We start from the raw sequence: 24,652 nt of genomic DNA, 5'->3' as shown, positions 1-24,652 counted from the left end.
ATTACGGTTTGGATGGCTCGGTAGTTTTGATTCCAAGATAACATCGGTTATCTGCAGGACCTCATCCATCTCCTGCTGCCGTGAGAGCGCGGTGGCTCCCGGGCCGGGGCTGGGGACGGTCACAGCTCGGCTGGGGACGGTCACAGCTCTGCTTCGCCCCAGCACCCGGCTGGCCGAGCCCCTGCCCCGGGGTCTCACCGACACCCATGCAAGCCCCTCCACGGCTGCCAGCGGGCAGAAATGCCGCCTGGAAAGGGACCCAGTCCCAAATGCCATCAGCATCTTGAAGCTGCTTTTTCTTTCAGATCAAGTTTTTCCAGGCATGTTTTCGTTCCTCAGCAAAAAAATGATTATACATATCCCAAATTAGTTATAAATGTTCAAGAACAAAGAAAAGAGTCTCCTCCTTTTTTCCTGGTCCTGATATGGGTTTGATCCCCGTGAAAAGCTGATAAGCAATTGCATAATTTTTGCTTTATTGACACAACGTGGAGCCCCGGGGCACCGTGCCGGGCAGAGCTCAGCAGCGTGCAGAGCCACGGGCACGCCGGCCCTCACCCCTGCCAGCCGGTCCTCGTCCCTCGCCGCGACGCGCACCCGCGGCAGGATGAAGTGCCATCGGCCCCCTCTTCTCTCGGGGGGAGAGCCCTTCAGCCTGCTCTTGACAAGACTTTGGAGACCCACATCCTACAGTAACCAGCAAAGCTCCTTGTTTTCTCCTTATTTATGCATCCGGCTGATGGCACAACCAGCGGGAGCGGCAGAGGGAAGCTGAGCGCATGGCTTGGGCTCCGCACCCAGCCGCAGGAAACACCTTTGGGCTCTGATAAACACCGGAATAAACGCACCGAGCGGGGCCTCGTAAAAGAGCACGTTCCTATAAAACAGGCGGTCATCTTCCCATCCCCTCCGTCCCGCGGAGGTGGCTGGGGGTCGGTGTGGGGCGTAGCTCAGGTCTCACCCCACAGAGCACCCCTTTGGCAGCTCCCTCCCAGCAGCTCCCTCCCGGTTCACAGCCTGCTCCGCGGCGGGAGGTGCTGCCAGCCCATCGAGGACCGTACGCTGGCACGTGGGACATCCGCGGCGTGGGCTCGGCCGGGCCCCCAGACCACATGTTGGGTTAAGGTTGCGTTAAAAAAAACCAGACTTGGGGGTTGATGCTGAATTCACTGTGCCCTTACTCGGGGCGGGGGGGTTGCATTTGCCTGTTTGCTATAGCGAATGAGGAGACGACGGATTTAATTGCCTTGCAGCGCAGGAGCACCAGCGCTGATGTGGGCTGGCTGCCTCCTCCACGGGCGGGCTGGCACCGTCCGCTCGTGCTGCGCCCCGGGAAGGTGCCCCCCACCGACGCACCCACGCACCGAACCTCTCCCCCCGGCAGGGACGGCAGGGAGGGGGACGGCCCCCGCCGATGGTGAGACACGGGTGCCGCAGGAGCAGCGGCTGTGCTGAAGGGGTGCGTTTGGGCTGCCCCACGCTCAGCCCTGACCCGCGGAGCGGCACCAGGGCTGCCGTGAAGCTCCACGGGGTGATGTCCCCGCGTGAGGAGGTGACGCTCGGGCGGGCAGGCAGGAGCCTGGGCATCCCCTGGGCTCGCTCTGCCCCACGTGCCCGCATCCCAGAGCTCTACCGGCGCAGCCCCAGTGAAGGGGGCCAGGGACAGCAGCGCGTTGGGACGCTGCGAAAGGCGGTTTCCAAGGTTGTGCTGCAAATCCAGATGTCCCTGCATCAGCTTCGCCCCGCGCCTGCCCTCCAGCACCTCGGCGGGTGCTCTGCAGCAGCCAGCACCGACAGGACGAGCAGCACCCTGCGCCCAAGATCAATGCTGTGATTCGATGTACGACGCTGTGATGATGTTAGCACTGGGGCAACGTCCGGGCAGAGGAGAGACCGGGGACATCAGGCGGTCGTACAGCCCAGGGCAGAGCTCCCAAGGGGCTGAGAGTGTCCCCACCGCAGCGCTGCTCTGATTTGGTCCCCCTCAAAGTGGGGCTGAGCTGCCAAGAGCCAGAGCAGATCTCTGCTTCTGCACCCATTGGGGTGGGGGGTGCACCCCAACTCCACGACGGTGACCCCGGAGCGGGGGGAAAGGCCCGAGACGGGATTTTTGGCAGGCACGGTTGGCTGTGGGAAAGCCGCTTGTCCTTAGCGCGCAGACAAGAAGCGGCAAAGAGAGTTCCGTGTTTACCCAACTTGTAAAGGGCAGTAGGTTGATTTTACAAATATTAAGGAGTAATCCATTTAACGTGGTCTGAACAAAGGACAAAAGACAGATGAACGTTTCTGAAGCGATATCTGCCAGCTGAGTTTTTTCCAGCCTGGAAGGAAGTGACTGGGATTTCCCTGGAGTTCAACTTCTCAAGGATTTCTTCTTTCTAGAGCCCCCTGACTGCCTGGGAAGAGCCTCTCCTCTTCCCAAGCCGCTGGGAAAAAAGCACCAAGCAAGGCCAGATGTCTCCTGGCCACGGGGCCGGGCTGTCACCGCGAGTCCCCATCCCTCCTTGACCACGGTGCTGCTTCGCACCCGCCCCGGGCGCTCCACATGGTCCCGCAGACGTCCCAGACTGCCCGGGAACGATGCAAAAAGCATCCCTGGCACCAGCATTTGCGGGACCGGCGGGGGCCCCGATTTGGACCATTTTCCCCCCAGGAAACCTTCCGGGGGAGGCAAACCAAACCTCTCCTGGGCCCGCGTGCTGAGAAGAAACACAAATCTCACGCTTGTCAATAAATTATGCAAACAAGCACAATTTTCCTCCCACTCTGTTTCCCAACTCCTTCCCACCCCGCGAAGCCGGCGGAAACATCCTGATGAAGCACAAAGCGTTTCTGGCCCCCGGAGCTGCCCTGGGTCACTGACCACAGGATTTTACCCTCCTCCAGCTTCTTGGAATAATCTTTCCTGGAGGGCAAAAATATTGCATGCTTTTTCTCAACTTGAGAGGTTTTTAGGAAACTCAGAGAGGCAAAAAAAAGTCTCTTTTCACGTGTCGAGACAGTTGGGTAACCGAGCCAGGGGCTCGTCCATGAGCGTTATTTCACATCGCGTCACACGTCATCAAGAAGACTGAGTCAAGAGACTTGGTCACAACAGGTTTTTTTCCCAGCCAGGATAAAGCACTTTTAAGCAGAATAAGCGGGGCTGCCTGTATAACAAGAGAAAGGCTCCGGTGGGAGGATGCCATAAATCCAGCCCCTCCTAAACTCACCTGCTTTTTTAATCGTAGAGAGGGGAAAAGCCACACGCACGGGTGTTAAAGGGCTGGGGGACGGTGGGGAGAAGGGGGCTGCCGGACCCCCCGGGTAAGAAACTGCCTGGGAAGATGCTATTCGGTGGGTGAGGGTAAAAAAATTGGGGCAAAAAGGACTGCTGGCAGCACTAACATTGCTACTTTTCTGATAGCCTGAAAAAAATCCTTACCGAGCCCCAGCTTTGTACGGGACGTGAATCACCGAAACTTATTTATCCTGGCAAAGAGGACTTTTCTAAAGCAGGGAGACAGTGCATGGGTGAGCAGCTCGGACGCCTCTCCCTCACTTGCTGTTTTCCACCCAAAGGCCCCAAAATGTTCCCCGGGAACGAGCACCCCGGGGTGCTCCCTGGGGCACGGGGCAGCATCCCGTGGCTCGGGCTCCGGCGGCTCCTTTCCCCTCCCAGCCGCTCCCACACGGAGCCATTCGTTTCTGGACAGCTTACAAAACCACAAGGGTTTTTTGGAAGTTTATCCCAGCTGGGGGCAAAAGTTTTCCAAAAGAGAAGAAGGAAAGAAAAGAAAAGGGGAAAAAAAAAAAAAAAAAAAAAAAGAAGAAAAACAAACACTATCTTCTAAATATTTCAGGCTTCAGAAACCCGTTTCCTGGCCAGCGCGAGGAAGTGCCAGAGCCTGGGTGGATGAAGGTCAGAGGACGGCCGGGGCCGGGACGCGGGGGGCACCGACCCCCCCGCTGCCAGCCGGTGCGGTGCCCGCCGGGGAGCTGGAGCCCGGACAAGCCCTGCCTTGTGCGCCCGCTCCCGGGAAGGGGGAAACCATGCACAGAAGCGAAACAGAGACTTGTTATTCAGGCCCAAACAAGAGCAGAGGGAAGCTCACGGAGGAACGTTTGCGATATTCCTCCCCTGCCCCGTGATGTCCACGCATTCGCCACAGCCTCAGATCTCGCCTTTTCCCCATTTTGCCTTGTATTTTCGCACGCAACGCTCTAGAACCAGGTTTCTTTGCACTTAATATAATTATGAGAGCAGCCAAAGCGACTCTCTTTGCCGGAGGTTCGTAGCGAACCGACCCGGAGCTGTGAACCCCCCGGGCAGGCGCAGGAGCCGGCGCCCCGCAGCCTGAGCTCGCATGGGATGCTCGCTGCACACCGCGGCCTCGCTCGTGTTCGCCCAAGCGATATTTTTGCCCGTTCAGCTTTTTGGTCACTTGCTTAAAGGACTCAGCATTTCTGCAAGGACTGAGTCTCCCGTGGACCTGCTCTCTTCTGACATACAGAGCTTCTTTGGGGTACAGGGTCAGATTTGGGGGGAAGGAGATCTGCGGCAGCTGCTGCACTCTTCTTGATAAAAAAATGCTTTTCTGGCCGTGCAACCGCCTGCCCAGCTATCTGCGGAGCAATTGGGGATGGCACGCAGGGGGTGAGAGGGGCTGCCACGTCCCTGGGCTGTTTCCACCCCTCTCCGGTCCCCCCCAGGGCCGCCCCGGGGTGCGTCGGGGCACGGGCGCAGCGCAGGGTCCTCACCTGCCCTGCTCGGCTCCACGGGCTCGTCGGGTGCCCCCTGACACCCAGGAACAGACGCGGGGCTCAGGGAATCGCGGGCGCTCCTCGACCCTGGAAGAAAGGGAAACCCTTTGGTTACAGCAGCACCGCTGCCATCTGCCCCAAGCCCCCACCGGGCACGAAGCCCGAGCCTGGGCTTCACCAAACGCGCTCGAGACGCGCCGGGTGCCAGCACGCACCGGGGCGTAGCCACCGACACCAGCGCGGCCGCAGGCAGCTCGTTCCTAACGATATTAGGATTAGCTCCAGCCCCCCCGCTCTCGTCGTCAGCCCCCAGCCCCGCATGGCGAAACGGCTGCTTGTCGCAGCGGTGAGCAGGGATTTCATAGCACGGGCTGAGCAACCCCTCATTCACCGGCGGGGACAGCGAGTGCCAAAGCAAACAGCGCAGAGGCTCTGGGTGCCGGCAGCCACCGTGGGGATGGGGTCCCAGCCCGCCCGCAGCCCCGGGACCCCCGAGCACCGCAGCCACGCTCCCGGTGCAGCTGGCACGGATGGGTCAGGATGTGGCCCCCATCACTCCGGACCCCCCCCGGCCCCCGCGAGGGGCCGGCGTGCCTCGGGGCGGGCACGCAGAGAGAGTCCTGTGCGTGGACAGAGAGACCATTATTCTTTGAGGAATTTATAGCAGCTATTGTACAGGCGGAGAGCGGGGATGCTCAGAGCAGAAGGCAGCCGGGGCTGGGCTGTCTGAAGGGACAGCCACGGCTGCAAAGCGACCCTCATCCCTGCACCGCTAACAGCTCGGACGTCGGCGACAGCCCCAGCACCCCTACAACCCCGGGAACCGGCCTTTTAGGTCTTTCCCGTTGCCAAAACCAAACAGCGTTAACTCTTGTGACAGCGATGCCCAGCGCTGGCATCCCCCGGTCCCCAACGCAGGCACGTGCACGTCCCCGGGCTGGCCCCGGCAGCTTCCCCGGCTGCGCCACGGGGCTTCTTGGCTGGAGCGCGGCTAGTCCCGACCCTTCGGCACAGGAGGCGGGTGAGGATTTTTCCACAAGGCCCGACAGCTTGTTTGAGGGATTCGCGCAGCGGGTTGTCGGCGGAAGAAACCACCCCTCTGAGAGGGGAAAATCCAGGTCCGCATCCCGTCAGCAGGACGGGGGCTGCGGTCGGCACCCGGACGGGGAGGGCAGTGCGTTGCAAGCTTGCAGGCACACCTCCCGTCCCGCTGCTGAGCAGGAGCAGGCGCTTCCTCGGCCGTGCTTTTACGTGAGTATGGAGCAACAGGTTGGAAAGCCTCATTTTTGGTGCAGCGAGGCGGCCGTCACCCTGCCCTGCTCGAGGATGCCCGGGTTTCCCATCAAGCAGGGTCCCCGTCACGCTCACCAGCTGCGTGCCACAGCGTGACCCCCGTCTGGGCTCGGCTCTGAAGGGTGTAGCCCTATTTCTCTGCTCTCTGCAACTCAAGCAACATCTCGGCTGCTCCAGCACTGCCCTGGCACGGCCTCTCCTTGGGCAGTTTTGCTCCTGGAGCTTTTCACGGCGATGCTGGAGGCTCTGCAGACCAACTCCAGCCGGAGAGCCGCAGCGGTGGGGCTTTGCCAACAGCTTTGCGATGAACAAAGGAGCGCGGGATTTCTGGGAGCTGAGCTTGGCGCTGGTCCCCTCCCAGCCCGGGAACGATGGGATTCACAGATTTGTGGGGGACTCTAGCAGCTGGCTCCGTCACGTAGATTTTGCCTGCTGCCAGATTTGGGTAATTACACACTGACTCGGGAGATAGGAATCCAGGATTCGACTCCTTCGAGCTCTCTGCTAGCTGGGTAATGAATTGGACTATTCATCATTTGATAAAATTTCCATGAAAAGAAGAAGAAGAGGGGGGGGACGACTCTGCGTTGCATTTGCAGGGTATGAATTACAGTGCCCAGCGAGCCTGCTGGCCACAGACGGGCAATATTAAAGCGCCAGATTAATGCTGCATTGAATCACAATTAAAACTCATTAAAAAGCCGCAGGCCAGACAAGTTGCCTTTGATGAGAGTAATACTTCTTGAAACGGGGAGCTTCCATTTTTAGACTCAAAGCGGCCTGTTATGCTTGTTCCCAACCCCCAGAAATCCCACCAAAGCTAAAGATTAGTGAACATCCACACTGTTGGAGACAAGGGGACTTGTTTTGGGCTTTATTAACAATTCAGTACTGACTGCCTTGTTCCATCCCAGACCAGCTGGTAAGCAATGCGACCTCGTTATTCCGTTCCAGTTGTGGCACCACACACCACTGCATGATCTCCATCCATCAGGTGCTGCAAAGCAGCTCCTCCAGAAGAGCCACCATCCCTCCATACCTGCCTCGAACCCACCTCGGGGATCCATTTGCTCAATTGCTTATTTATTGCACAATTTTGCACCATTTTGCCCAATTTTGCCCGATTACTTACTTATGGGCAATGTCTGCCTGGGCAGCCCAAATGAACGAGGTTTTTCCAACTGCCACATCGCTGAACCCCAACTAAAAAGATACGGATTTTAAGGCAGCAAGAGGCAGAAAAAGCCCCGCTCCTCCCACGCCCTCCACGGGCTGTTTCTGCCGTCACCGCTGCCTGCGTGCCCCTCTCCGGCCGGGAAGGGCATCTGCCCTTTGTCACAGCACCGTGCCAGCGGCTCGCTGTGACATTTGGTCCTGCGTGGGGACCCGGCCCCGCTCCCCCGTGCACAGCCCTGGCTGGGTTGAGGGTTAAAGGAGCCCTACTGATCTGAACACCATGAGCAAAGCCCCGTGCAGTGATAAATCCCGTTAATCTATTTGCTAGGTACGTTGGTTAGCTTGCACCTAATTCATTAACATGAGTTTTATTAATATTATTTGGAGCCGTTTCTCAAGCATCAGAGCACACACAGTGCTTCATCGAATTCATTTCTAGCAAACCACCTAGAGAAGGCTTCACCCGTTATTTCTCCAGAAATAAAGTCAAGCTGTGCTGTCCAAAGCCTAATTTCTGCAAAGCCATTTTCCCTGATAACATGGCCCGGCGCCTTCAATCAAGCTTTCTATTGATTGAACCAGTATCATCAGCTTTTCTACGGGATCAGCATTTGCCCCAGCCACTCTAAATCTGCCCTTACCGCCGAGGCAGAGGACACCGCGACTCGCCATCGGGAACGTCATTTCGGCTGCCACGGCCACGGCGTTGTAACCGTAACCTCCCAGCCAAGGGCCTCTGCCCTAATTACTATTTACCCGCGTTAGGGCATCATTTATTTACTGCGTTTGATCACGCCAGGCCATAGTTGCAATTCCCTCTCTGGGTTTTGGTTTTGGCTTCATTTGCTTCCTGAACTATGAGGATGAGCCGTTATTTAGGCAGCGTGGCTCGATGACTCATGCCAATTAATACATAATAAAGCCAGAGGAGACCATAGGATAATTCAGGCTCATGCACGCCACGGTCCCTCCCAGGTGGCATGCTCTTTTAAACTACGTCTTTTAGAAAAACCTCCAGTCGTTTTAAAACTATATTCCCCAAATTAACACGCACCCGGCCCCCACTAACTTGTGTTCATGGCTAATTATATTTAGGGCTTTGGAAACAGCCTCCGGCAACGGGGGGGAGCTGGAAGCACCATTGCCGTACCGAGGGACTTCTGCCATGCCTTCAGAGGTCTGCCAAAATACACCCAGCACCAGCCCTGCTCGGAGGTTAACTTTGCCTAGCCCCTCCCTGACCGCAGGATTCCCACTTGGGTATCTCCAAAGATGCCGTTACCCTTTCGATGGCAAATAAATCCGGAGAGCCCAGCCGTGGGCTCTTTCCTCCCACTTCTGTTCTCCATCCTGTGACTCACATCCCTTCTCCCCCGAGCCCCGTGCCGCCCGCCCGCCATCAGCCCGGCTTCGTGCTCTTCCTGCTCCCTGGTATAAACACAAAGTCACCCGGGGTGAGGAATTACTCACCAGTAAACCACAGCCATCGAGCAATTCCCCGTCTGCCATGAGACCCGGGCCTGTCAGCACTGTTCGCCTATTGCTTTTGCAAGCGAGTCCGCCTGTTTAGCTTCGTAACACGGACCCTTTTCTTTATACATAACGCACTCGGGCTGGTTTTCTGTTTGCAAGCAACAGAGACCAAACCCAAGGCCCAGACCCTCGCAGGACCAGCTGATCTACAGCAGGGATGACGTTGCCCCTGATTCCTACAGCATCTTCTCAGCTGAAGGCCACCACCTTGGTGGCCCTTATTGCAGAGCCTGGAGGAAGCCCTGGCCAGGCAGAGCTGGTGTGGCATGGCATGGCATGGCATGGCATGGCATGGCATGGCATGGCATCACATCACATCACATCACATCACATCACACTGCATGCCGTGCCATGCCATGCCATGCAAAGCAATGCAACGCCATGCAACGCCATGCCATGCAGCGATGCCAGGGAGGTGCAAACAGAGTTTGGGCAGATCCCCGAGCGGGAGGCGTGGGCTCTTTTTGCATTTCAATCGGTCCTTCTCCATCCTATTTATAACCTGCTTAAACTCTCCTGGGTAGCAAACTCCCCCAAAAGAGTGAGGTCTGGGGATGCGCTGCGGCTGCTTGCATCGCTTCCCGTGGGAGGGGAGGGGGTGGCTTGAGACACGGATGAAACCCGCTTGTTTCACATACTGACAGCAGGTATTTCTGCCCCCTCCTTGCCTTCCCTCAGCCCCCCCCACACCCCAAGAAAAGCTTTTTGTGCCTCCCCATGCCTCAGGCTGGTGCTAGGACAGCTCTGCCTGGTGTTAGGCACCCCGACCTGATTTTCAAATCAATTTTCCTCTAAGGATGAATTGCTCGGGAATATTTGCAAAGTTTGTAACATCCAGCACCGCCTGGGAAGCGGCCCCAGCATGGGAGGAGTTGTTGGAGGAACGCCGTAAATGCCTGTCCCTGGCAGCATTGGGAGCTGTGGGCTTTACTGGTTTTAGTTAGACAGTTTACTGGTTTTGCTGCTGGGCAGGATGCAAAGACCCCAGAAATCGCCCGGGGCTCCCCCCTTCGCCTGCCCCACCATGGGAACGCACGCGCGATTCCCCGTCCCCAAACCCCCCCTTCCCTCCCGCCTCGGGGCGCTGGACCCTTCCCCGAGTCACCACCTCCCGCTGACTCCTGGCAGCCAAAACCACACAGAACAAGCATCTCCTCTCCCACGCGTCCTTGTGCCTTTCCTTTTCCCCTGCCACATCAGCCTGGGCCGTGCGTGCCAGCCTTGCACCGGGGGGATGGGCCGGAGAGTGAAGGACACGTTCTCCACCTCGGTGCTGGGGTCCGTGTCCCGACTCGCCTGGCAAGACCCCCGCGCTGACGCCGTGGCAGGTCAGGAGCCTGCTCTTGGGCTTGCTTTAGCTTGCATCAGGATAGTCCATATTGCAGGAAATAATATCTATAGGGTGTCTTAGAGCTTTACACTGCTTGAGCAAAAGCATACCCTGTGCACAGGGTATAGATCTTCCCAGTTTACACCTCCATTCCCCAAAAATTAACAGCAGAGTCCTTTCCCGTCCTACTGAAGGTGCTTTCCTTACAGCCCTGTGGCCTTTTCTCAACATAGCTCTGAATAAATCAATTTGCACTCAGAAAAAAAATCTGTTAACGAGCACCACAAATTAGTCAGCCTGGCTTCAAACTGTGACACTTGCTATCAGTAAGTTTGTAGTTCTTTCAACCCGATTGAACTTTCAGGTCCGTCCATCAAGCCCTCTCTCAGCACCCAGAAGAGCTGGAAACACACTTTTTCTTGAACACAGATGCTGGTGGGTTTGTCGAGCTGGCAGGGGCTGCGGGACGGCACGACGCAGCACAAGGCGCTCGGAAATACCCAACAACAACTGCAAACGCTGGCGACCGCCCAGCAGAAGCCAAGCAGGCAAAATGCAAGTTATTTGCTAAGGACAAAGATGGGAGAGAGCGATTCCTCCCCAGCAGCCTCTTCACTGAGGAGCCTGGGCACGCACCAGTGTCGGCCCTGGAGCATCTTCAGGCTCGTTGGACGTCCCCAGCACGCTCATGCCACCACGTGTGCCCCTGCCGCGTGTCCCCTGCCGCCGGGGAGGCCAGCAATGTTTGGGGTGAAAGGCAGCAAACAGAGCACAGCTACCGCTTCCCTCCCCGGACATGTCCCACCTCAGGGCTCGGAGAAGGACCACGACAGCTTCGGTCCCGTTTGCTTCCACTCTGCACGCACCAAGCTACTTAATTCAGCGCCGTGCCCCGGCAAGTCTGCTCTACGGCCCCGTGAGCCGTGCCACAAGCCCGCATCAGCGGTGTGGCACCAAACACCCGCAGGGACCCCATCAGTCCCATCCCCGGGATGGCGATCGCAGCCTGCTGAGACCCTTCCAGCTACGGCCAGACCCTGCCCACCGTGGGGCCAGCCAGCCCTTCGCTCGGGGGGCTTCCCGAGGCAGGGGGGCTGCTGTTTCCCCTCGAGTCTATGAACCATTAGACTCATCGGCACAACCACATCCTTGTGTCGGGGCCGCAGAGCAAGCGGGAGGGCTTGGGCCAAGCGGGTCCACCTTGGACCGCTCCGCTCCCAAAGTCCCACGGCTCCCGCAGTCCGGAGGTGGCCCCTTTCCTCCGGACGCTGCCATATCGTGCACTAATTCAGCAGGATGCTGCGTGCTCTGGACCCCCCCGGTGGCAGATTCACCCTGGCACAACCCCGACCCGCTGCGGGATGGGGCGAGCCGGAGGTGACGACCTTGGCTCCCTGTTACGAGGGATCGTGGGGACGGGGAGAAATGGGGAAACGGTGCTCAGAGAGCAAAACCTTCCCCTCTGCAGCACTGGCAGCAATTCGGGAGAGCAGAGCTCTCAGGCTGAGCCAGCAGCCGGTTAGAGGGCAGATTTGGGGGACCGAAGCGGCTCCGCATCACCTCCCACACCCAGCAGCTCTGCTCGGGGTGGTTTGCTCAGCCGCTGCCGAGCCCCTTCCACCCCGCAGCCCCCCCGTCCGTCCCTTAATCCCCCCCAGCCCCATTCCCGAGGTCTCCCCCCCCCCTAGACAAGCCGGCAGCCACCTGTAGAGCTCTGGGCAGCATCTGCCGAGCGGCCGCGGAAAGCGGCTTATGGGGGGGTCGGCCCCCATCAGCCCCCCCCGGCCCTCCCGGCCGGCTGCTCCAAGGGTTAAAAATGCAGCACGGCTGCGAGCCGGAGGGGCCGAGCAACCGGGAGACGCGAGGGGAAAAAATAAAATAGAATAAAAGAAATAAAAACAGCAACCCGGGGTGGGGGGGGACTCCCCGCTCCGCACCCCCCCCCCCCAGCGCGGCACCTTGCGGGCAGCGGGCGGGGGCGGCAGGTCGCGGGGCCGGCACGGCAGGTCCTTACCTTGGTGACAGTCATGCGGGAAGTGGCGGAGGGGGGAGAGAGCTCCGCGGGCGGCGGGGGGGAGCGGGAGATGCGCGGAGCGGGGGGAGAAAAAAAGCGGGGAGGCGGGGGGCAGACAAAAATACAGGAAAAAAAGGCCGCCGGGGCGGGGGGGAGGAGGGAAGCGGGGAGGCTGCGCTGCGTTTTCCCTGCAGAGGAGCCGGCTCCAGCGGCTGCAGCAGAGCGGGGAGCCCGCAGCCCGCAGCCCGCAGCCCGCAGCCCGGCCGGGCGAGCAGCCGAAGCGGCGGTGCTGGCGCGGCGGCGGCGGTGATGTCAGCCCGCGCCGCCGTGACGGAGCAGCCGCCTCCCGCGCGGGAGGGGGCCGGGGCAGGCAGGGCAGGCAGGGCGGCCAGCCAAGGGGGGGGGGGGGGGGAGAAAAAACCATTTTTTAACTCTTTGCCACCCCGGGTTCCCCTTCCCGGGGGCGGGAGCCGGGCGGGCACCTGCAACCCCCCCCCCCGCGGTGATGCGCAAGGGGGTGGCGGCCGCCCAGGAGGTCAGCGAGGTCCAGTGGTGACCAGTAAGACCAGTGTGTATACAGTGGGAGCGCAGTAGGTCTCCTTTCTCCAAAGCAAGAAGAATAAAGGCGGGTTTCTGGGCGCTGACCAGGCGACGGGCTGCGTCGCCAGCTTCCGCAGGGCGATTGCAACCGAGTCACGTCTTTTATCATCGGTTTTCTGCAGCAGGAGCTGGGGATGTGCTGCAGCGTTCGCTCCTTCCTGCCTGGGCATCGTAGTAGGGTCCTATAGCATCCATAAGCATCCATCCATGCGCTCGTTTCCCTTTGCATACAAGGCGATTTTTTTTCCCCCCCTATTATAAACAGTGACAAGTGACACCACCACAGACCACTGCTTTGTGCCAGCGCTGTCATTCCCATTTTCTAGGCGAATGAAGGGTGGCCCAGACTGGAGGTGACGCTCAGATGCAGAGGGTTACTCAGGGCTCCGGCGTCCCACCGTGCGGCTGGGTGCCCGGGTACCTCCACAGCCCGGGACCCAAACAGCTGCTATGAGGTCACTGGCACAGGAATAAAATCCGTGTCATTTTATCCCGCTTCCTCTTCTCAGCACCGAGCAAACCGACCTCCTGATGGCACCGACTCAAAATAAATTCAGGGGTGCAGTGTACCAGGAGGCCATGAAGCATCCCTGCTAGGGGACCCTTGCACCCTTGGGTGTATCACCTTGCACCCTTGCACCCGCCACGAAACACAAGCATTTTCTCACATTTTTATAGTTCCCCGTCATTGGAGATGAGAGAAGCAAGACTTTGAAAACATAGCATTTTAGCTCGTTGTTTCCTGGTTACATGGGAATGAAACCAGCAGGATACAGCCCAGGCGCAGAATTATCCAGCCATTAGATTAGATGTTGCACCAACTTATTTTCTTGTTGCTGAATTAAAACTACTTGAGGCCAATACCAAATGCATTTCCAGTTCTCCTTAAAGAAAAGCACTCTGCCAATAAACAAAGGATTTCCTTTTTATAAGGAGATTATTCAAGAGTCTGATGAAAGATTACTGAGTTTTATTCTAGTGCCGAGCCTTCCCATAAAATATCAGCGGATCTGATAACAAGTGAATACCGAGAGTTGTAAAAGATGTCTGTCCTCTGATATTCTTTAAAAATTCTTTATCTTTAAAAAACAGCTCTGTTTTTAAAGATAAACCATGTGCCGTGGGCTGGACTGGAAACTGCGAGAAAGGTTAATGCAATTAATGTAGAGCTAATGACATTAGCCAGCAGAAGAAGCCACCTCTAATTCCCGAACCACCCAGCGATGACCTCTTCCCAACAAAAACCCCATTTTCCCAGGAGCTGGTGACCGAAGCGGGAGGCTCGATGCAGACAGAGATGAAGCTTAAAACTAAACAGAGCTTGGGAGGTGACCGAGACAGGGGACATTGAGGCCCAGATAAGCCGAACGGGGAGAAACCAGGCTCTTGCGAAGCCTTAGAGGAGCTGCCGTGCCCCAGCCGCCGTCGCTCATGCCATGGAAGTGGCAGCGCCCGGGGCCCGCTGCACCTCCTGCGCTCGTCTGGAGCCGCTGGGATTAATTAGCACCAATTAGCTGATTGAAACAACTTGCTTGGAGCGGCGAACTGGGACAGCCGGTGAAGGTAGGGCGAGAAGGGGAAGGCTGCGGGGAAGGCACGCGTTGCTGGGTGGCTCCTGGGGGCCTGATCCTGCTGATGGAGGGAGGCTGCAGCCACGCGGCCTCTCCGTATGGTGGTAAACCCCAGCATCCCCCAAACTCCAAATGGTGTGCTGGGGGGGAGCCCAGAAATGCTCCTGTTGGGGAAAGGGCTGGGACCCTCTTCAGGGTGGGGTGGGGAGGACAGGGAGGGCTGGGGAACGCAGCCCCGCCAGCCGAGCCCTTGCCACGGAGCAGGAGGGACGCTGGGGTGGCTCAGCCCTTGCTGGGGTGGGAAGGCGGCATTGGGCAGGGATGGGGAAGCCGCAGCAGCCCTGGCTCTGCCGAACATGGGGCAATTCCCTGCCCCGAGCGCCTGCGCTGCGGCTGCCCGCCAGCAACGCCATTGCAGCATCTCTGCACGAGTCCCAGCAGAAAATGGCATTAATGGGTGCACGGGGCACCGCTGAGAGCTGGTGGGGGCGAACGGGCCCGTAGCTTTGCCCCATGGCTGGGAAAACAGCATGGGCTCCTTGTTTCACCAGTATAGCACAGCAACTCCAACCCCAAATCATCCGGCTTTTGGCAGACTGGAAAGGATTTTATTATGTTTTGGATGAAAATTAAGCCAGTGATAGATCGCAGGGGCTTTGTTACTTGGGTTTTGCTTTGAAGGTTTGTTAGGACCCCATTCAAGCCCCAGACTGGACTGGGGGGCCGAGGCAGGGGGTGTGCCGGGGCCGTGCAGACCTGCACTGACAGCACCCGCTCTCCTGCTGCAGCCCCCGGGGAAAGGGAGATGCTCAGCCCCTGCAAAGAGTTAAAATCTCCCGCTGGCACAGCACGGGATCTGTCCTGGGCTCCTCCGTCTGGAGTTGCCTGCAGAGGAAATCAGCATCAGGGCCACATGGGAGCATCGCTCGCTCCCCGTGCTGCACACACGGCCCGTGGGAATGTGCCTCCCCGATGCCCACGGGATGGCCAGCGGGATTACTCCTGCAGGGCTGGATCAGGCCGCGCAGCCCCGACCCCCTGCAGACGCATCTGCTGCAAAAGAGCTGCCAAGCAGAGCCCTTGCTGGAGGGAGCCGGAATTTCCCACCCGCGGCGTGTCCGTGGGTGATGCCGAGAGCGGTGCGGTGCCATGCTGCCTCGCCAAGCAGCCATGGCGGGCGAGGAGCTCGGTGGGTGCCAGGGGCTGGGGCGAGGAGCGGCGCTGGGGGTGGCTTGGGCTCCCTCTCTCGGCTCTGCGAGATAAAATTGGTGCATATATCATGGGGATGGGAAGCTCGCAAGCCTGTGAGCGCACGCCAGCTGCAATGGATGGCGTGGGGACAGGATGGAGGACGCCAGGGGACCCCAGGGACACTGCGGGGGGGGGGGGGGGGGGCATGTGGCAGTGCACATCCCTTGGGGCAAGCAAAAGTCCATAGCCATTGCTGCAGCAGAGCAAACCCAGGCAGACGGATGCTCAAGGGCCTGAGCTGGGCTAATTAACAAAAGCCCTCCCAAAACCAGACTCGGGGGGGGGGGGGGGTCCTGTGCCCCCCCACTTCCCGCCTCGCAGCATCTGGAGCCCACGCGCAAAGCACGGCTGCGTTTCCATCCTTCCTGCCATGCGGCTCATCCCACCCCTCTGTTTATCTGCGTGTTTAATTCACTGGCGCTGCTGAGCGGGAGGAAGGAGATGCTGCCTCGGTGGATGCGAGCAATTAAAGGAAGTCATCAGGATAATTGGAGCCTGCCTGCCTGGCTGTGCAGTGGGGCAGGGGCTGCGGGAAGAGCGTGGCTCACAGTGCCTGCGTCCAGGAGATTCGGGACATGTAAACGCTGCAGACGCATGTCTGTCTTCAGTGCAATACATCACCTTGCTCAAGGAAAGCTCCTGAGAGAAATATTGCCGAACCCATCCCGAATCGTAAGTCTGGAGAGACTTCAACAACCCGTTACTCGCTACTTGGCTTGCCTGAGCCGGGCTCGGCTCTGGGGCAAGCTCCGAGGCTGACCTGGTTACACCACGGATGAGTTTAGCCCTTCATTTGATGAAACTCTTGGAAAGGCCCATCTCTATTGCACCAGGCTGTGCTTAGAGATATGAGAATAATATGAGACATATGAGAATAATAACGAAGCCACGCCGTAACACATAATTATCGTGTCACCAGAGAGCCCTGGTTATGAGATGATTCATGAATGGAGCTGGCCAAGTGGCTTGCTGCAAGCCCATGCTGGCTTTGCTCTGGGGATGCAGGTCAGGTCCCAAATCTGCACGAGGTGTCTGCCCGGCCGGCTGGGAGACGGGACGGCTCGGTGCTTGGGGCTGGCTGGGCTCCGTTACCACCGGAGCGCCGGAGGGACTGACCGTGGCCGATGCTGCCGTTGGACGTGGTGGTCCCAATGGTGCCATGGGAGGTGGTGGTCCCGATGCTGCCACGAGCATGAGCCGCCCCAGAGGCAGGTGGAACAAGTCTTCGTGTCTTCCAGGTCCATGCTCTTCCTCAGCAACGCCATTCCCTCTGAAATGAAGGACGTGTGGTCCTCCCTTAGCAAATACTTGATTCTTAAGGAAAGATCCACTGAGCTGGCTCTTTGCCTCATCAAAAATGAGTTACAGTTCTCAGAGACGCTCCCGTCACTGGACTGGTGTAGTAGGCGGCCAAGGCTGAACGCATTGTTTGTGCTGGCTAAAATTACATTGAAATAAATATAGCATAGGTACTACATACAGTCTGTGCATGGCAAATTGTCCTGGATTATCCCCAGAGTTACTGCAGCTGTGAATTATACAGAGGTTAATGTTTGGATTTCATAGCAGCTAATTTATAGAGAAGTCCAGGGACGGGCTTTCATCTGCTTTGATGAAAGTTCATCTGGAATAACAATACTTGGTAGAACCTGGCACTTGGACCGCACTGAAAACCCAAGCCCTTCTACTTGAAAGCAAGATGTTTCCATTTAAAAACACTGTTAGCAAGAACAAACATCTCTCTATTACTGACTCTCCTTGCTCTTCCCCTCAGCTGCAGTCATCTGGTTCAGATTAGTCCTGGATAAGGTCCCGTTTTGCTCAGGGAACTAGGAGGGGAGCTTGGAGCTATTTCTACTCATTTCAAGTATGAATTGAATGTGGTGCACAAATGAAAAGGCAACGAGCTCCAAGATGTGAAGGGAATCAAAGAGACATGGCAGCTCCTCCTGGTGGAAAATCACTTCTAACAGCACAGGAGATGGAGGGTGGGAGCTGAGTTTCCCACCTCAAAGCGGTGCCGCCGGTCCACAGTCCCCGAGCAACCACCAGGACCGGTAGCGACGACCTCTGGCAGGGGGGAAGCTGTGGTTGAAGTGTGGGTTCGGGGCAGAAGCCCAGCTCGGTTCGGCCAGGCCAGCACCCGGGTCTGGTGCTGCTCTGCGCCGGCTGGGAGCGGAAGGTCCCAGGCTGCTCTCCTGGCACCCATCATCTTCTCACCCCAGCGGGAAATTGCTGTTTTCTCCAGCAAGGAGGAGGGACAGCCTTCCTCGCTCGCCTCCCCGGCAAGGGTGCCAGCAGCCTCTACCAGCTGGCTGGGAGGAGACCCCTCCTCTCACGTGCGGGAAAAGCTATTCCCACGAAAAGCCAAGCACGAGGGAGCCTCTCAGCACCAGCAAGTTAAATCCAGCCCCTTCTTGTGGCTTGTTGTTTACATAGCGCCTGTTTGTAGCCGGCTCTTGCCATAGCTGCTAATTTGATAGCATGTGACGGATCGGAAACGCTTTGCAGAAGATGACAGAGAGAAAAACAGCCGTCGCGGCAGAGGCTGGAGCAAAGCACGAGAGCCGGGGTGAAGAGCTGTTTAGATTTTGGGTTGCTGTGTCTTGGGGAGATAAAGAGAAAAATATAACGTTTTTTATATATATATATATATATGTATATATATATCTATCTCCCTTGGGGTGCTCAGAGCTTGACCCTGCCTGGTGTGCTCCTTCCATACGTGTAGGTTGGTGGCTGCTGCAGCACGAGCGTTGGGAGCGTGATGCAAAGCACCCGTGCAGTGATGCCGTCTCCCGCACCAGGACTTGCTGCAGCGAGGGGCAAGCTGCCTGCAGCTGGGCAGCACAGCACGGAAAGGACGGTCGCGTACCGCAAGCGAAGACCTCGAGTCCCCCAGCCACAAGAGAGCAATGCAACGCGTGGCTGAGCTCCTGACGGCAGCAGAAGTAGGGATGTGCTTGGAGTTAACCCCGTGTCTGTGCGTCCTCCCTCGGGGCCCCTGTCTGGAGGTGGGTCTGGAACAGCCTGAGTTCATTGCAGAGGAATCAAGGTGTGAGTTACCTGTAGAAGAGTCGCCGCTCTTTTATTTTTTCCCAAAGAAAACTGTGGTTATTCAGGTGTTGAGATGGCTTTTGCAGCCCGCGAAGCCCTCTGAACTCAGCCTCACCCGGTGCCAGCTAGCACAGAAAACCTGTCCCTCGGCAGGGACGTCGCACCAACATCTCGGGGAGAGAGCTTTCGCTGGAAATGCAGAGCTGAGCTCCGCCTCTGAACCTGTCTCACCTCCCCCTGGCCTTGCAAGGGGGCTGCCCATCCCCACCTGCATTTCCCCCGCTCCGCAGAGCCGCCGGCTTGCAGCAGCAGCCGTCACCAAGCTGGTGGCTCCTGCGGTGGCTCGTCGCTGTGCCCCACGCTCCGTGTGCGTGTGGTTTCAGGCGTTCCTTCCCCTGCATCTCAGCACACCAGTAACGGCTGTCGTCTGGGAGCTCTGGGCTAACCGGGGTGGAAAACACCCCGAGGTCAGCGAGTTCTTCCAGGGCTTTTCAGGAGGTGGCCGGGATCTCGCTGCTAAACCGGGAGTTTGGGCTGGGGGCGCAAAGGACTTAAAAATTATTTTTAAAAAGAAGCCCTTTGAAAGTGTTCGCTATCTTTTGATGGGCTGGGCATGTCATGGGTTTGGTGGCTCGTGTCCCAGCAAGGATGTTTCCAGTGACCTCTCGGACACGCAGCTCAAGGCCAGATTTGCAGCTCCTCCCGTGCAGCATCGCTCTCCGTGTTGACAGCTCTGGCCATGGAGACGTCGGCTTCCCCTCGAGCTGCCCACCCAGGCCCTGTGCTGGGGAAGTTTTCTGACCCTTTGAAAGGAGGGGGCTTTTGGTAAGAGCCGCTTTTCTAACTCAGCCTCCCTAACCTAACGCGTGCCACGGGGAGCTCTGAAATCAGACGGCTCATTCAGGTACCTGTGAACGGCTGCCGGCTCCTCAGCTTGGGTGAAAAGCTGCTGCCCAAAGGAGGTGTGAAGCCTCCATCCTCTTCGTGAGACACAGCAATGTCCTTCCTCCTCTTCTCCTATTTACGGAGGTGCTCCTGGTGCTCCTGGTCTCCAGCCGGCACGGCTGGCTTGCCCGGGAGCATCTGGAGTTGCCCTGGCAGGCGCTGAAGGACTGGCACGGATCAGAAGCAGCGCCGTGAGCCGAGCTTTCGGCATCTCGGTTTGCTGTCAGCTCCACTCCCTGGCTACGTTTTTAATAAAAGGCCTGTCCTGTGCCTCATGCAAACCAGGACCTAGCCCTTCTTTCCAAAAAGACTTCCCAGCTTCCTTATTTTCTGCCCATATAGGGTTTCTTGGTGGAAAACCAGAGGGATGAGCATCAGAAGGTGCAGAAGAGAAGCCAGGGTCTCCTGGGGCTTTTTCATTGCTCTCTGCTGGAGGAAGATGAACCTGCAGGGTCCCAGAGGCAGCTCTAACCTTGAACCTAAGCAGGAGAGATTTAAATGAGTGATGAGCGGGAGAACTCCAGGCGATTACAAAAATCCTGCCGAAACCAGCTTTTGCCCCGGTCTGACCAAGGTGAGGAGCCCTCCTTGCACGGGTGGCTCTGCTCCGTCACCGTCCCCCGAAGCCAACACCCTCCTGACACGCTCCCCCCGTCCTCCAGCTCCGAGGCAGAGCTGTGGCTCCCGCGGTGGGCTGTGTGTTATGGCAACCCCCCGCATTTCTCTTGCAAAGCTCCTCTCTTGCTTCTAGCGCCGACGGCTAAAGCACGAGAGACCAGAAGGACAGTATCAGGTTAAAGCCATGACCGAGGTCTCTCAGCTAACTCCTACCCGGGATGTTCCCAACCCAGCAGCGTTTGGGTACCACGGGCCCCACGGGCTGTGGGTGCATCTCAGGAGGGTCTCAGTATTGTCCCCTGTAGAGAGAGGGGCTGGGGGACATGGGGAAGAGCAGCAGAAATGACGGGGGATGCAGTGCAAAATCAAAGTGCAAAGGGGGGACCCGAGCTGAGCCCCGGGGAGCGCAGGGGGAGCTCATTTTCTAACCCTCATCAGTCTGGGTTTTCCTGGCTGAGCCTCCGCTGCTCAGACAGGCAAATGCCTGATACGGATTTCTGTTTAAACGGAGTCCAGATTTAAGGCTGCGCTAAGCCGCATCTCCCGCTGGGGAAAAGCATAGGTTGAATTTGGAAACCTGGAGGATATGGTGGCAGATCGGAAAGTGGCTGGACTTGGGAGCTCTCCTTGCAGCGCGGAGGGCATGGAAACGGGGCTCCATTTTAGGCACAGCATCCTGGCAAGAGTCCTGGGCTGTGGGAAGCCAGCCCGGGCAATTTAAGAAGGGTTTTCCATAGCTCGCGTCTGTTGTTTGGTGAATGTGTTTGGCAGTTGCCTCCAACATGCATTTTAAAGGGAAACCTGAAACGCCTGGCCCACTTGCTCTTTTTCCCCTCGCAGCACGAGCACCCCAAGTCTCCCTGGGCTCCGGGGCAGCGGGAGTGGGGTTGACACCATCGGGGTGGGCAGAGTGACCGGGTCCCCTCGATCGCTCCCGCCGACCCCCGTGGGCGACCTGCCAAGGATGCCCACGATGATCACGTCACCCGAAATGGGATCCGCTCCCCAGCCGGAAGACCCCATGCAATACTTGGGAAAGGGGCCGGTGACGGGAGCTGACGGGAGCCCACCAAAGCCCCTCGCTCCCCCCAGCTCCCCCAACCTCTGCACCCCCTCCCACCCCCACCTGCAATTCCCACCCGGTTTGCCAGGATGAGTTGGGGAAGCGCTGGGAAACGCGCCCCGAGCCGAGCACTTCAGCAAGCGGCTTCTGTGCGTCGCCTTCCTATGGCCCTTCGTTTTGGGTGCTGAGCCCGGGCACGCTGCCGCATTTGTGGGGTCCCAGCCTGGGCACGCTGCCGCATTTTTGGGGTCTGAGCCTGGGGCACTGCAGTATTTTGAGGGGGCTGAGCCTGAAGCACGTTGCAGCATTTTGGGGGTGAATCCGAGGCACACCGTAGCGTTTCTGGGGTCCCAGCCTGGGGCACTGCAGCACTTTTCAGGGACTGACCCCAGGGTGCACTGCAGCATTTTTAGGGGGCTGAAGCTGGGGCACCACAGGCTTTTGGGGGGGGCTGAGCCAGGGGCACTGCGGCGTTTTGGGGGGCTGAGCCCAAGATGCACTGCAATGTCTTTCAAGGGTTGAGTGTGGGGCACACCGCAGCATTTTGGGGGGGCTGAACCCAGGATGCACCGCAGCATTTTGGGGGGGCTGAGCCAGGGTGCACTGCAGCATTTGTGGGGGGTGACCCTAGGGTGCAGCACAGCATTTTGGGGGGCTGAACCCAGAGCACACCGCAGCATTTTGGGGAGCTGAACCCAGGGTGCAGCACAGCATTTTGGGGGGCTGAACCCAGAGAGCACCACAGCATTTTGGGGGGCTGAACCCAGGATGCAGCACAGCATTTTGGGGGGGCTGAGCCAGGGTGCAGCACAGCATTTTGGGGGTTGAGCCGGGGTGCACTGCAGCATTTTGGGGGGCTGAACCCAGGTGCACCGCAGCGTTCCGGAGCTGACCCCACCACCCCGCAGCCTGGGCGGCCGCGGTTCCCCTTTTGTACCGGCCGCGTCCCCGCACGGCGGCCGCATCCCGCACCGGCCCCGCGGGGCGGCCGGAGCCTGCGGGCACGGGGAGCCCGGGCTCCCCTCTGCCCCGGGGGCTGTGCAAAAGCGAGCCCGCCCAGCCCGGCCCCGCAGCGGGACCGACAGCGTGGTGGAGAGCAGCCCTGCGGAAAAGGACTCGGGGGTACCGATGGACCAAAAACTGGACGTGAGCTGGCAACGTGCGCTCGCAGCCCAGAAAGCCAACCGTATCCTGGGTGCATGCGGAGCAGCGTGGCCAGCGGGGCGAGAGAGGGGATTCTGCCCCTCGACTCTGCTCCGGTGAGACCCCCCTGCAGTGCTGCGTCCAGCGCTGGGGTCCTCAGCGCAAGAAGGACACGGAGCTGTGGGAGCGGGTCCAGAGGAGGCCACGAAGACGATGCGAGGGCTGGAGCACCTCTGCTACGAGGACAGGCTGAGAGCTGGGGTTGTTCAGCCTGGAGAAGAGAAGGCTGCGGGGAGACCTTATAGCAGCCTGCCAGTGCTTAAAGGGGGCTACAGGAAAGATGGGGACAGACTTTTTAGGAAGGCCTGTTGTGACAGGACAAGGAGCAATGGTTTTAAACTAAGGGAGGGCAGATTTAGACTGGATTTAGGAAAGAAATTTTTTACGATGAGGGTGGGGAGGCACTGGAACAGGTTGCCCAGAGAAGCTGTGGATGCTCCATCCCTGGAAACATTCCAGGTCAGGTTGGACGGGGCTCTGAGCAACCTGATCTGGTTGAAGATGTCCCTGCTCTTGCAGGGGGGTTGGACTCGATGACCTGTAAAGGTCCCTTCCAACCCAACCATTCTATGATTCTGTGACTTGCCGGGGTGCTGCCCCCTCCTCCCCGGGGGTCTCCCCGCGTTGCCCCCGCACCCCAGCCAGCCCTGGAGCAGCTGACCCAGAGCAGCCCGAATCCCACCCGGCTCAGGCACCCCACATCAGCCGAAGCCCGTGCCGGTGCCGCCGTGGCGGGCAGCCATGCCGCAGCAGGGTGCTGGGCTGGGGCAGAGCCAGCTGCGGTGCCAAACCCAATAGCATGACGCCGTGCAGGACCGGGGGGGGATAAGGTACACAAGGCCACCACAATTTCCACCAAAGCCGTGAAATAATTACATATTTTTATCAAAATGCATAGCGTTTTCCCCCATCACCCCTGATTTTAGCCGCGGGAGACCAGGGCTGGCAGCATCAAGGCTACCTGCTCGTGTGTTAATCCGGTGGGGTGCTCAGCCCTCGCAGGGGACAGGCACCCCGGCAGCGTGCCGGCGGGGACACAGGGCCGTGACAGCATCGGACGGGACAGGACAGCACGCGATGCGCAGGACGCGCCAGGCAGAGCCCCGGCGGCGATGCACCGCGACGCCCGCCGGAGCCGCGTGCCTGGCGCGGTGGCTATAAAGCCATTTACGTTCTTAGAGCTTTTTACAAATATTTTCGAGCAGAATAAATAAAAGCAAACAAAGAGCCACCCACCCGGGAAAGCCACAAAGCATGACCACGGAGCGGGGACGGTGGGGTGCATTTCCAGCTCTGCCGGAGCTCAGCTTATTTTACACATGGTAATCGCCGACCTCGAGACTCACGGGGATGGAGGCCGCTGGGGTGCTCGGCCGTCTGCACCCTCCCGTGCCTCAGTTTACCCAGACAAAGCGTGGAAGCCTCTGCCTTCCGAGCACTGGCTCTGGGCAGGCGTGGGCTTTCTGCAGCGCTCTGGGCACGGTGGCTGGGCGATACTTCACACCCCCAAAAAAGAACAATTTCTCAGCATCGCTGCTAGCAGCTACGTTTCTTTTCTAAACGCTTATTTAAATGCAGGCTTCTTCTGCCCAGGAGGGGCGAGTTTTGGCCCCACGGCCTGCAGCCCCACAGCCGAGCCGGGGAGCGAGGGCAGGCAACCCTTTGTGCATAACACGTGGAGAACGCGCACCAGCTCTCGCCTCTCCTGGCAGTTTTTAAGAGGCTGTTTGACCCTTCGCCGGTGCCAGAAGCGCTCCCGGCCCACCCACACATGCCGCACACGTTTTGTGCGGCTCCGGGTTAATTTTCTGGCAAATGGCAGCAGGGTCCTGTTGGAAACGTGGGTTTGGGGCTGGCGACGGAGAGCCCGCTTCCGCAGGGTGACTCACGCTGGAAGCACGGCCGTGCGCAGCGCACCTCTCGGCCAAATACTGCTGAGAAAAGGTCTCTCGCTGCCGCTTCATACCAGTTTTCTTCCCTGCTTATTTTCATCACCTTCTGCTGCGGTCGCTGGTAGCAGGGAGCCGGCGGGAGAGCTCAAACAGGGAGGTTTCGGTCGGCTTTGCCGAAGCATGGGCGCGTGTCACGAGCTCTGGCCGTCCGCGTGCTCAGCCCGGGCTGGGCTGGAGCCACCTGGGTCCGATCCAGCACCGCAGCTGCCGGAGCCACAGCGGGCCCCAAATCCTGCCCTCTCCAGGGGATGGACCAGGCAGGGTCCTCCCCTCCGCCTCAGGCACCCTGGGCTGCTTCCCCTC

At 58.7% G+C, this 24,652-nt stretch overlaps 1 protein-coding gene across 6 annotated transcripts in view; it reads right to left on the bottom strand.

Moving 5' to 3' along the window:
• CORO2B (coronin 2B) overlaps positions 1 to 12,140 on the bottom strand; it is a 45,069-nt gene extending 32,929 nt beyond the window's left edge. For 4 of the 6 annotated variants that reach the window (XM_075506457.1, XM_075506462.1, XM_075506463.1 and 1 more), the window contains exons 1-2: positions 12,090 to 12,140; positions 4,741 to 4,830 (exon numbers count right to left, since the gene is read on the bottom strand). The gene's annotated coding sequence lies outside the window, so the exon portion shown is untranslated. Of the gene's footprint in view, positions 1 to 4,740; positions 4,831 to 6,111; positions 6,336 to 12,089 lie in introns of those variants that run through there. The other 2 variants (XM_075506459.1, XM_075506461.1) reach the window with 1 other exon arrangement.
• Positions 12,141 to 24,652: the final 12,512 nt, after the last annotated feature.

Source organism: Mycteria americana, chromosome 6, assembly GCF_035582795.1.
Source record: "Mycteria americana isolate JAX WOST 10 ecotype Jacksonville Zoo and Gardens chromosome 6, USCA_MyAme_1.0, whole genome shotgun sequence".
Lineage (NCBI taxonomy): Eukaryota > Metazoa > Chordata > Aves > Ciconiiformes > Ciconiidae > Mycteria > Mycteria americana.
This window is presented reverse-complemented; position numbering and strand designations above follow the sequence as displayed.